This window comes from Argopecten irradians, chromosome 16 (assembly GCF_041381155.1).
Source record: "Argopecten irradians isolate NY chromosome 16, Ai_NY, whole genome shotgun sequence".
NCBI classification, from domain to species: domain Eukaryota; kingdom Metazoa; phylum Mollusca; class Bivalvia; order Pectinida; family Pectinidae; genus Argopecten; species Argopecten irradians.
In genome coordinates this window covers 27,234,586-27,246,765 of record NC_091149.1, presented here as the reverse complement: position 1 = coordinate 27,246,765, position 12,180 = coordinate 27,234,586, and the positions used below count along the sequence as shown (strand labels likewise).

Below are 12,180 nucleotides of genomic sequence, written 5' to 3'. Positions count from 1 at the left end.
ACAATTTTAACATTTTTCTTTAAAAGATATAAACAACGGAATTTGCGTTGAAAACTTCAAGCAAAACAGATTGACTTGATGTCGGTTTTTTTCCAATTTATTTCAAAATGGCGGGGAATCATAGTAGTAAGAACGGAATTTGCGTTGAAAAATGTTGAGGTATGAGAGAAAAATACTCTTTCATACGTGGATATGAATGATAGGGATATTTAACCCTCGGGATCGGGTTTCACAACATTTTGTGACCCTCGGGAAGAATATCTCTATCCTTCATATCCACATACATTGTATGAAAGAGTCTTATAATATAACCAAATGTCAACATAAATATGGTAAATGTGATCCTCAAGGGAATGATATAACAAAGTAACTGCATATTATGCATACTTATTTCATAGTCTGGGTCAGTATCAAACGTTTATATTCAGACAACAGATATAAATAAAATATTCCATTCTCTTAATTGCGTGATTATACATCATACATATTAACAAACCATAACAATTGCTGTAAAGCAGTTGTACCACGAATATCAATTTGTCCTCCATCAAAATGGTTAGAAAATAATCCATGGTATAACGGACATATCTATCGACAGGAGACAAATTAGTTGCACCTCTATTATGCAATTATATCAATTTTTGAAGATTCTCTAACTGAGTAGTGTTAAAATAAATTAAAGATAAAAGCAGCCAAACGTATTTAAAGATGTTACCTCATTAGATTATCCCGTTAAATTAATCCCCTCAAGTAATTTATACACTATCGCACTAATTAACCTTTTTATAACGACAGATTACTAGTCATCCAAAGCATTAAACAGATAGTTAACTAACGTACTGATATTGGTATCAATGATGTTGACCTCTATTTCGAAATCAGTTCGAGTCTATCTCGTCAGAAAAAAATGAAGCCGATTTTAGAAAATGACTTATCTCGATCTACTAATGGATCTGGCTTTACTGATTGGCAGGTGAGGATCTGTTAAGAGAGAGGGCAGAGGTCACATAGACACAACACGGTTCACGTTACTAGGTGTATGGTTCTTAGTATAAGGATGTTATGGTTTGAATACTTTAAAACAAACATTGACTTAAATTTGAAATCAGGTAGGGAATTGCAGAATTGATACAATAACATATAATTTGTGTTATATGCCCACGTTTCTCTACTTTTACCTTTACTATTTACTCTTCCACCTTTAAAGGCCCACTACCTTTCCGGAGCAAAAATTTAAGGTTTCTTAAAAACATTAATAACAAAAGAAAAAATATATCGATGGCTTAAGATGAGGTTACAAAACGAAACATATGCAAGATTTCCTGTCTAATGTACGATAACAGTGGAGATTCATTTCGCTGTTTTGCCGTCTAGCGCAGTGATAGTCAACTAGGACGACGGCGGGAAACATAAAACGACCCGCGTTATGAAAATTAACATTTTATTTATTCTAATTAAACAGTTCTGAAGGTGATGATAAGTGTGCTAGTAAACGTATAGTTAATAACTTCTGCGACTCTACAAAATTATTGATCTCGTTTTACATTCCTTTTTCAAAAATTAAAAGCCGTTTCGGAAAGGTAGTGGCCCTTTAATAACTTTCGATTACGTCTATATACTGTTGTATGAATGTATTCAAGATTCAATAATAAAAAAAGTCAGTTGCACGTAGTTTACTACTAAATTGGCATAATTTAAATGCATCATTTAGTTATTTGACAAATGATGTACCTGATCAACTAATTTACAATGATGATACAGGATTTTATAATTTATAATGTGATACAGGATTTACTTTAATTGTGTTATAGCCTCAAAAATATATCTGCTCAGCTCAGGGAAAAGTTTGTAAAACATCCCGAGTTCATTAATAAATCTTGCATTTAAATACAAATTACTAACACATTTGAAATTGATATCATTTCTCAGTTAATGTAACATTCTGAGCTCAAAGTCCAACCTGCGATATAAGTGAATATTTGCATTAAAAGCCACAAAGTAATAGCGCATTCGATATTTCATCCCTAATGCCAGACAAAAAATGTAAGCTAACTATTCAGATTCGTAATGTCATTTTGTGTAATTACATGCTTAGGTTATGCAAGTGCTTGAATCTTATAATATGTTTTATGAAAATGAAAAAGCCGGAATGAGCGGTAATTATCAGCATTAGCCTTACGCCGATGGTATTCTGTTTCAGACATTCAGACAGGATATTTTACCAAATGTAATTAAGAATATAACGATTTATTATTTTAAGTGTATGTAAGTGCGAACCGTTGAGACACAACCATTTTATTGTGTCATTTCTCAAATAGCAACCTCTTCTTCAATAAAATTGTAACTTAAGGAGATTTCTTTGAGGTTGCGTAACCGCCTGTTGATATTCGGAAATAGAATATAAATGCAGAATAATCTAAATGTTGTGCGAATCTGGCTTTCCTCTAGATATAAAATCATAACTTTTTACCTATACTTACATCTGTTACGTGATGTCTTGTCTAGACAAACGATAAAAGTGCATATGGTTTTATTTGCACAGAATTGACATCTATAGGATATATTATTTGATATACCTTCTCATGACGTGAGCATGTATTTGAGTAAATACTTATAATTAAACTTAATAGTCAATACTTGTCAGGAAAATATGATTGATTTACTGCAGAGCTCCAACTAATACAAGCCAAAAAAATTAATGATATCATCAATATAAACTTATAAAAAACTTGCTGAGTTTTAAAATAATTTCTTCAGTGATTATTAAGAATCTTATATTAATGTTAAGTTTTTGAGTCCACCGGAAAGATAATTAAAATGTGTCCTTAGTGATTTGATGATTTCATTAAATTTTGATCAGGGTATGCATATTATTGCTGAAATAAATAGTATTTGATTTCACGGTCCAACTTCAAATAAATGTTTCATACACGATATTACTTTTATGCTCAAAGTATCATATTATACTGGTATTTGACAGTTTATAGAGTAATTACCCATTTCAAATTAAATGATGCTAAGAAAGTTTTTATGTATAAAGGGACTTAAAGTGATATTAAATTGGTACATGTATTTTATCAGAATTGATCGAAGTTTGTAAATTCAACATATTCTATAATGGCTACGGAGAAGATATCTACAGACAACAGCTAGCGTTATCAGGGTATTCATATTATATCTGGAGTTTCATAACGCATTTAAATATATAGATACTAAGAAATGTTATCTAATTTACACTTTCATTGACATAGTTAGTAATGTATCGAACATTGTATCACGCATTTCAATATATAAATAATACACATTCTTATATGTATATACACATTCATTGACATAAAGTGTGTATTTTATCCGAATTTATTGAGATTAGTGGAAAAACGTAGTTATTCGACCTATTTTATGATGGTTATTGATAAGAAATCTACAGACAACAGCTAGCGTGGTATGGGTAATCCACTGCCCACCTGTCACATATATAGCGGACCACACCTCAACAGCGGCTGACTTTACAAACTGTAGGTCCCGGAGATAATCCCCTACCAACACGTTCTGTTTGTCTAGACACGCGCGCCTCTAAATCCACGTAAGTCTGGGTAAGGAACAGCTGGCCGGACTATCAAATACCAACCATCAACACAGGTCCTCCTGCCAGTTAGCGCGGAAAGTGCACGTGGATGCAAAACCTGTATTTACCTAGCTTGTTTTCTTATTCGATTTCCGTCGATTTGTGCAACAGAAGCAGTGAAAGAAAATTGTAACAAGCAAACTTTTTATTAAGATACAGACGTTTGGTTTTAATTGGGATTTGGACGATATTCTATTTAACGATTCACTTGAATAGTTTCATGATGTTAAGTTATGTGACGAATATTGCAGTATAATTAAACGTAGGCACAATTAAAACATAAAAAAATCATGATAAAAATGTGTAAATCATTGTAATTGCGATATTCTTATATTTTACTTGAATATTTTCATGTTAAGAATAAAGATGACAAATATTAGCGAAATCAAATTTGAATATGGTTTAATAAGTGATATAGAGCTTATGATAGCTTATGATGGCAGTACAACATGATTACCTACGCACTATTAAGAATGCATTAAAGGTTATCCGAATTATTAATATCACTATATACGTTATACTGCGTAATTTGTGAAGGGCTTTTTCTTCTAAGAAATCATTGCACAGTGATTTCACAAACGCCAATCTCATTTAAGCTGCAGTATATCATACATTTCAAACGGAAATGCTAACTTACAAGTCAGACAAGATTAGACTAGTATAACCTTGGTTTCATATTCTCTTATAGGCGTCATAGTTACGTGAAATCCACAGTTCATGTTGCCAATTGGTCGTTTAGAAAATCATATTCACATATCGCGTAAATGATAGCCGTATTTGTAATAAAAATTAATTTATTAAAAACGTTTTCCCCAAAGTAGTTTTTTTTAACAATGTCTTCTTTTCGTTATTATATCAAACCCTTATACATATAGTCCATATACATTTACGACCGTTACATTTGTAATTATCGTGAGTAGAAGCATTCTTCAATGTTTCAATATCGTGACATAATGCATAAAATATGCAATTTAGGTTCCATCTACGTCCGTGTCGGCATTTAACGTTGTTCGATTTATGATTTTTCTACATTTTTTCTTCCACTTTGTCATCACTTTAGGGACTGTTGGTTTATCGCAACAAGTCATTGGATGAAAATAACATTTCTACTCCAAAATCCCGTAAAATTATTGATACTTGTATTCTTGGTTTAATGTACATGTTGGCTTCTACGGTCTTCAAAATAGACTTTATGAGTATGGGACTGATAATAGAACGTTAATCTAAAGTATGCTACTCATTAACGATTATCAGACATTAAACATTCTGATACTGGACATTTCTGATATCATATACTGTGTCAGTGTATCTGTCCATGTTAACTGCACAATGTAGTTAAGGTCACTAAGAACTGTATAATAAAATCTTGCCTACCTTAGAGAGGTTGCCCCGGAAGCTGGTGAGGGCCCGGAGTCTCATAAATCTGGATAAATCCCAAAGAAGGTCTGAAATAACAAGGTGAATCTTTCTACAAAATTTCTCTTTATTATATACCAGTAAACATCAAAGATTACAAGTTTTGCAATGATGTAAGCATGCTACATTATACGAGTTATAATTCCTTTACAAACTTTTTTTGCAATGATACAAGCTTCCTTACATAACTTCAGAACACTGCAGACGTTATGCAAGATTTTATATGCAATTATATGAACAATGCTCGCAATGTTTGAACAATGTGCAACAGATATATTTTTTCTTCCTATATAAACAATGCCTAACTATTTCCTGTCATAATTGTATTTTGACATTTACGATAACTTTGTTGTAGGTAATATTAAATAACATACAAAACGTTAACTCACTTATAAGGACACCAGCAGATGTAGACATTTAACATTAAAATTAACACAATCCATTCCTACATAAACGGCTGAGACTTATACGATACACTAATAATGACAGCCATACAGAATAGATATAAACGTTCTTTAGTTTGTAGTAACTGTTATGGAGTTATATCTAACACGTGGTATAATGAAGCGGCTGGTGTTTCCGCACAGCTGTGCGGCTTATACTAGCCAAACAGCATCCTACAGTGTAAGTAAAACCTGTTGGTGGTAAAATTATTCAAACAAACTCTGATCACATCATCACATCGCCATTGGTTGATTTTACACTACAATTCAATAAATTGTTTCAGATACATGGATACTGTAAACCAACTTATCACGCGGTGATTAAATTTCGAGTTAAATACCAGAGGACATTTTCGCGGAAATCTAAATTCGCGTTTTTGTACCCAAGGACTTTTTCCCGATGACTTAACTTCGCTTGGTATATTTAAGAGGAATTTTGAGATCTAGACTTCTGAATTTCTATTTTACCTATGATTGAAACAGTTTCGCTTACATTCTTTTCGAGATCTAGACTTGTGAATTTCTATTTTACCTATGATTGAAACAGTTTCGCTTACATTCTTTTCGAGATCTAGACTTCTGAATTTCTATTTAACCTATGATTAAACAGTTTCGTTTATATTCTTTTCGAGATCTAGACTTCTGAATTTCTATTTTACCTATGATTGAAACAGTTTCGTCTACATTCTTTTCGAAATCTAGACTTCTGAATTTCTATTTAACCTATGTTTAAACAATTTCGTTTATATTCTTTTCGAGATCTAGACTTCTGAATTTCTATTTTACCTATGATTGAAACAGTTTCGCTTATATTCTTTTCGAGTTCTAGACTTCTGATTTTCTATTTAAGCTACGATTAAAACAGTTTGGTTTATATTCTTTTCGAGATCTAGACTTCTGAATTTCTATTTTACCTATGATTAAAACAATTTCGTTTATATCCTTTTCGAGATCTAGATTTCTGAATTTCTATTTTACCTATGATTGAAACAGTTTCGTTTATATTCTTTTCGAGATCTAGACTTTTGAATTTCTATTTTACCTATGATTGAAACAGTTTCGCTTATATATTCTTTTCGAAATCTAAACTTCTGGAGTTCTATTTGACCTATAATTGAAACAGTTTCGCGGATATTTATCGCTGTTATTCCTGATCTCCGTGAAATCAGCGAAATTTAGTCGCACGTGAAAATCAGATGATTTACAGTAAGATTTAAAGGAGGATTTTTCGATTTTACAGAAGCTTATCACATAATATATATGGTGAAAATGAAATAAAAAATAAAACTTTTTAAACGTGATGGCAAAGCTAACGATACAGGTTTAATTACCAGTAAAACAACAAGGGTCATTGATAATCTTTGCATGACGCTACTTGTGTATGTTTACGCGTGCACTATGTATATGTATAATCAAATCTTGCCAAAAATAATAAATAAATAAATAAAACATAAAAAATAATAAAGAGAATAACTTTTTCGCCTCGTATTTTTTATCATAAAGTTTCAAGTTATTGTTTCATCGAATAGCATTTATTTCCCAAGCATAAATGCACTATATGGACGTCAGAATAGTAACACAATAAAGAAGAAAGACTTTATTTTCAATAAATGTATGCCTTTTTATACAGAATCGGAAGAAACGCAATGCACTCTTTTTATATCAATCAACTTTATTGAATAAATAGAATAACTGTAAAACGTATGGAACATCAGGCTATGTCAGTTTTCTCTTATCCAAATATTTGACATACGCTAATTAAGATACACAAATTAATTATGTACTCATTAGTAGATACACAATTAACAGTGATACATACCCTGAAGTAATGCTTGTTTCTAAGGAACAAATAAACTTGTGTTTATGATGTAACAAAGCATCACAGCTGTGGTATGAGGAATCGACACACCCCGGAAACATATCAATTACCGACAGTTATCTGTCGTATTGTTGTGAGCGTGGAGATGTTAAGTGGTATGGGAGCGTTCTCTAATTCGTTAGAGATACAAGTGTTCCCTTCACGTTGTGTTTGTTGTATATACTTAATGAGTGTTAATTGAAAGTTATATGGGTTTATAATGGTAGGTAATATATGAAGCGATGCTTTTTAGACACATTACTTGACGGAACCTCCTTTGAAGAACATTCTTAATTTTACAGAGTTGTACGAAAGAGTCATGTGGCAGACATATTGTTTCGTTTTGAAAAGAAAAAAACGCAATTAAACAAGAATTTATATATACAAGAAATACGTGTATACTTTGAATCAACTCTCGGATACTTTATTTCGTGATTTTCATTTTACATTTGAAAATCATTTCGCGGAAAATTTCTTTATCAATAGGATTAAGAAACACCTTCAAATATGTTCACGGATGTAAACGCATATTGATATTGATCTCAAAAATAACAAAACAAAATATCACGGGGAAAACGATTTACAGTACAGTAAATACTTGGTATTCGACTCATCCAAGGTTGGTCAGGGTCGATCATTGACAGTCAAAATGTCTGGTCTAAAACTATAACAAACAAGATGTATCATTGGCATTTTAACTACCGTGATTTGAAGCATTTTGAGTTTTTATGAAAGTGGTTTTTGATACCAATATCAAGTTGTAAACAATAGGTATTACAAAAAGATGAGCGTGTGAAATGTATTCGATGGAGCGGGGATATATTTCTGTTCGAGGAATAAGGTGAATAGGGACACGGTCGGAACTATGCGACCAGTTCGACGAATGAGGGTATTGGAGGAATGATAAATTTATGGTACATAAACATGTGAAGTTCACTTGGAGAAATGCGGTAGCAGGATCACTGATAAACTGCATGTGAACAGACAAACGAAATATGGATACTACTGTATAGTCCTCTTAAATAATCTACAATATTTCAATTTTGCTTGTAACAGGCATTTTCATTGACTTAAAACTTACTTTATCAGCCCATAAAAGGAACAAATGACGTCGCCATTTGTAACATCGCTTGTAATTGGCTGATATAATGGTGTAATGATTTCATAGATCAAAAGAGATCCCAAATGAATTCGGAATTAGATTATCGGTAAATTGAATTATAAGCATTAATTTGGATAGATTTTTTTATGTTATGGAGATATAACACCAAAAATTATAGTGTTATATCTCCATAACATAAAAAATCTATTTAAGTTAATCCTTACATGTAAATAAAAATCTGCTTTCACTCATTTAAACAACATGTATTACAAGGCGACACACCACGATTATTAAACAGTCTCCAAAAACAGTCTTCGGTTACACACACACACACACAATATACCCCCTACAGGGAAAGTCATCCGTAAAACAGTAGCCCTACGTTGATCCAAACAAACTTATCAAACAACTGCTAAATTATGATATATAACATTATTGTCTGTGGTTAGAGTTTGATGAACTCTACTATGTATGACGTTACACGAAATATTCGCACTGCTTACAAATCTACTCGACAGATGGCCCAAAACGTCACGTGGTATACTTGACCAATAAATTAATGTTCAGACATTTACCTACTTCTCTAACGGTTTTGATTATGTAAATTAGGGTTTTCCGGTGAAATATCAGGTTCAATAAGATCTTGGCTAGGTGAAGTAACGAAGCAATTTGTCAGATACCTGGTATCCCAGCTGGTGTAGTAGTAACCCACATATAAACGGATTTACGGGAGTAGTAACATCATAGAATCTTAGTTTTGGTTATACGTTGTAACCGGAACAAGGACGTTAAGTCCCATCAATCAATCAATAGTAACCTCATACAAATACATTTATATTACAGTCATCGTACTCGCCTAGTATACCCAGCATTTATTGGCAATTGTGAAGAGTATTATCAAAATTGTGTTTTAGTAAAACGATTTTAAAGCTGAATAAAATAGTTTCGTAATTCCAATATTGAAGCAAATGTCACAAAGTAATCACAAAATAATAGTACAATGTCACATTTACAAAGCGTTTTCCACCATTAATCATATTTCATTTTGCCCGAATTTACTACATTGTAACATAGTTATATATATGGATTTTTTTAAGTTTCAGAATATGAATAGACATTCAGGTGCAGTTCATTTGTATTCGAAACCAGTTTTGCGATAGAACGATATTTATACTAGTAATGCGATATATACCAAAATCATTCAGAGCTTTAAATATGTATTTAGCCCATAGATAGGACTGCCATAAGGTAGCCATAAAAGTAAATTTAGAAATAATAGAAAGTTTAATTTTAAGCATTGGTGCTAATAATGTTCAGATGCTATGTCTTTCCTGACACAGTTTCCCAAAACTTCGGAAACCTTCCAAAACCTTTGTTTTATATGTATCAATGGAGTTTATCGACATAAAGTACATTGTACGTAACTGTAATTTATCAGTTTAATAATATAACTGCTGACACGGTAATCTCCTAAAGCACAAAAAAATAAATCAGGTTTCTCAATGATTTATGACATCTTAATAGTAGAATTGTGACTTTATCAAAAACATCCTCAATTTTGAATCTTGGCATTTTTATGATATACCGCTATAACTTTATGGGAATCAACAGCGATCATCTATTTGACTCGTTTCAGACCTGATTTGATCTATCAATGTGGATTAGTGTCGGTGATATGAGGAGCCCAGAAAAAGGCTCTATCAGAGATAAAGCGGTTAGGTGAAGCAATGAGAGTAATGGTCATATGGAGGGGGCAATATGGCGTCCCTATCATACCTACTATCACTGCAGTGGAGTGGTATATCTGAGGCTTAGTTAACGTATCTAAATGTTACGGGCAATACACTAAATGTTTGTAGTGGTTTGTCTTACTACAATTTATAGTATTGTACTTGATCAGCGCTAATGTATATATATCGGACAGACTTACACAAATCGGATCTACAAATAATGAACGCACAGAGTTACCATATAAACGATATAATATTGTAATAGTATTTTTGCAATGTTATTTTTTCAATGACATGGCACATATTTACACATCATAACGTAACTGTCAAACCTGTGACTACCATTTGAAACATGTAGACACGACAATTAAAAAAAATATTACAGAACTTAAAAAGTCAAAGGCATTATAAGAAATATTATTCTAATGTTACAGCTCTCATTTTTTTCTAAAACAAAAAAATTAACACGTTTATGTATATGATTTAACGAGGGAAATGGTATGCCTCTTGTTTTAAGAGTTGTTAATATAATTAAAGTTTGCGTCATAACAATGTTTTTCATATTGATGATAATGACTTTCCTACACGTCTGATCCAATAACACTTCACTAGCACTAAACTACCCCTCTAGCACCGTGCATTATAAAACCTAGACCTGTTATGTTACGTAAAAGCTTTCAGTTAGGAATTTTCTCCTTCACATGTAAACACAATACTAATTAAAATCACATGAATCAATTTAATTGACCACGCACTTTTTTGTGATTGATTATTGATTCTTTAGTTTCAGTCCAATTTTGTTTCGGTGAATCTTTGTTTGATTTATTTGCCCTTTGTGTTTGATGAAGTTAATTTGTTTTAGCTCCTATTTTGTTTCAGTGTAATTTAAACATTATGTCTTCGCGAAACTTTAAAGCTATGACGTCATATAACAACCGCCATATTTACAATATATCTTACCTCACTATTTACTAACGGCAAACTGCTCATTTATAGAGGGGTCCTTTATAGCAGGTTTTACTGTAAATACTGTATGTATATCCTATTATATTCAATTCTCTACAAACATTATATAAGTCATGCAGTATTGGTTCTAATTATGCTCATTCTATAACGCAACTAATACGTAAGATATTGGCTAATCGACAAGAAGGGATTATGTCCAACTTTGACGCCCACTGAAGTTTTTACTATCTTTTAATTTCAATTGATAGACGATTTCTAAAAGACTACTGTATATATAAACGTAATTGGAATCTTCAATCTTAAATAAAAAATAAATTTTAATGTTTGTACACGTCAGTACAAACTTTCGACATACGCACGATTCTCTGACTTATTGGCCTTTACTGACGTTTACTTTGTATCAATTCCATCTGGCATGTAAAAGATGGAAAATGATGGCGCCCATTGTTCAGTACCGCAGTTACGAGGAATGTGCCATGTCGCGGTGTTGATAATATGTTTAGGTAATGATTCTTTGTATGATATTAAGGGATTTGTCTTGTTTTTAAATTGAAAATGTTTGAAAAAAAACGAAGTTACAGTTTACCTACCCTTCAAAACATACAATACATCCTTCAAACTGACAATGTTAAGGAATGCTATTGTTTTAAAACATTACAAAAATAGCCGGCGTTTTGACGATACCTGATGCCATGTTGTTCTGCCCCGAGGCTTACAGATGTAGCAGAAACATGCTCGTCGGAAATTTAACTGATTCTGGCAAAACGCAAACGTTTTTTTCATCTGTATTACTGGCAAACAGACAATTGAAAGGCAGATGAAGATTTTAGTTTCACTTTGTGACCCAATTAAATTGAAATAAATAAATAAAGGATATACAATATTTACGACCAGATTTATTCAGTTATGAAAACTTCTTAAGAACAACAAACAACAAAATTGTTTCAATTTAAGAAAACAATAAATCAATTATACAACAGGGCCAGACTAGATTATAAGATGATTTATGACAACGAAAAATTGAACGTCCCAGCGAACCG

General features: G+C 32.1%; 1 protein-coding gene across 2 annotated transcripts in view; it reads right to left on the bottom strand.

Moving 5' to 3' along the window:
* The window catches only part of LOC138310658 (innexin unc-9-like), a 176,738-nt gene that overhangs the window by 110,282 nt on the left and 54,276 nt on the right, over positions 1–12,180 (bottom strand). For both annotated transcript variants that reach the window (XM_069251946.1, XM_069251947.1), the window contains exon 2: positions 5,000–5,070. The gene's annotated coding sequence lies outside the window, so the exon portion shown is untranslated. The remainder of the gene's footprint in view (positions 1–4,999; positions 5,071–12,180) is intronic.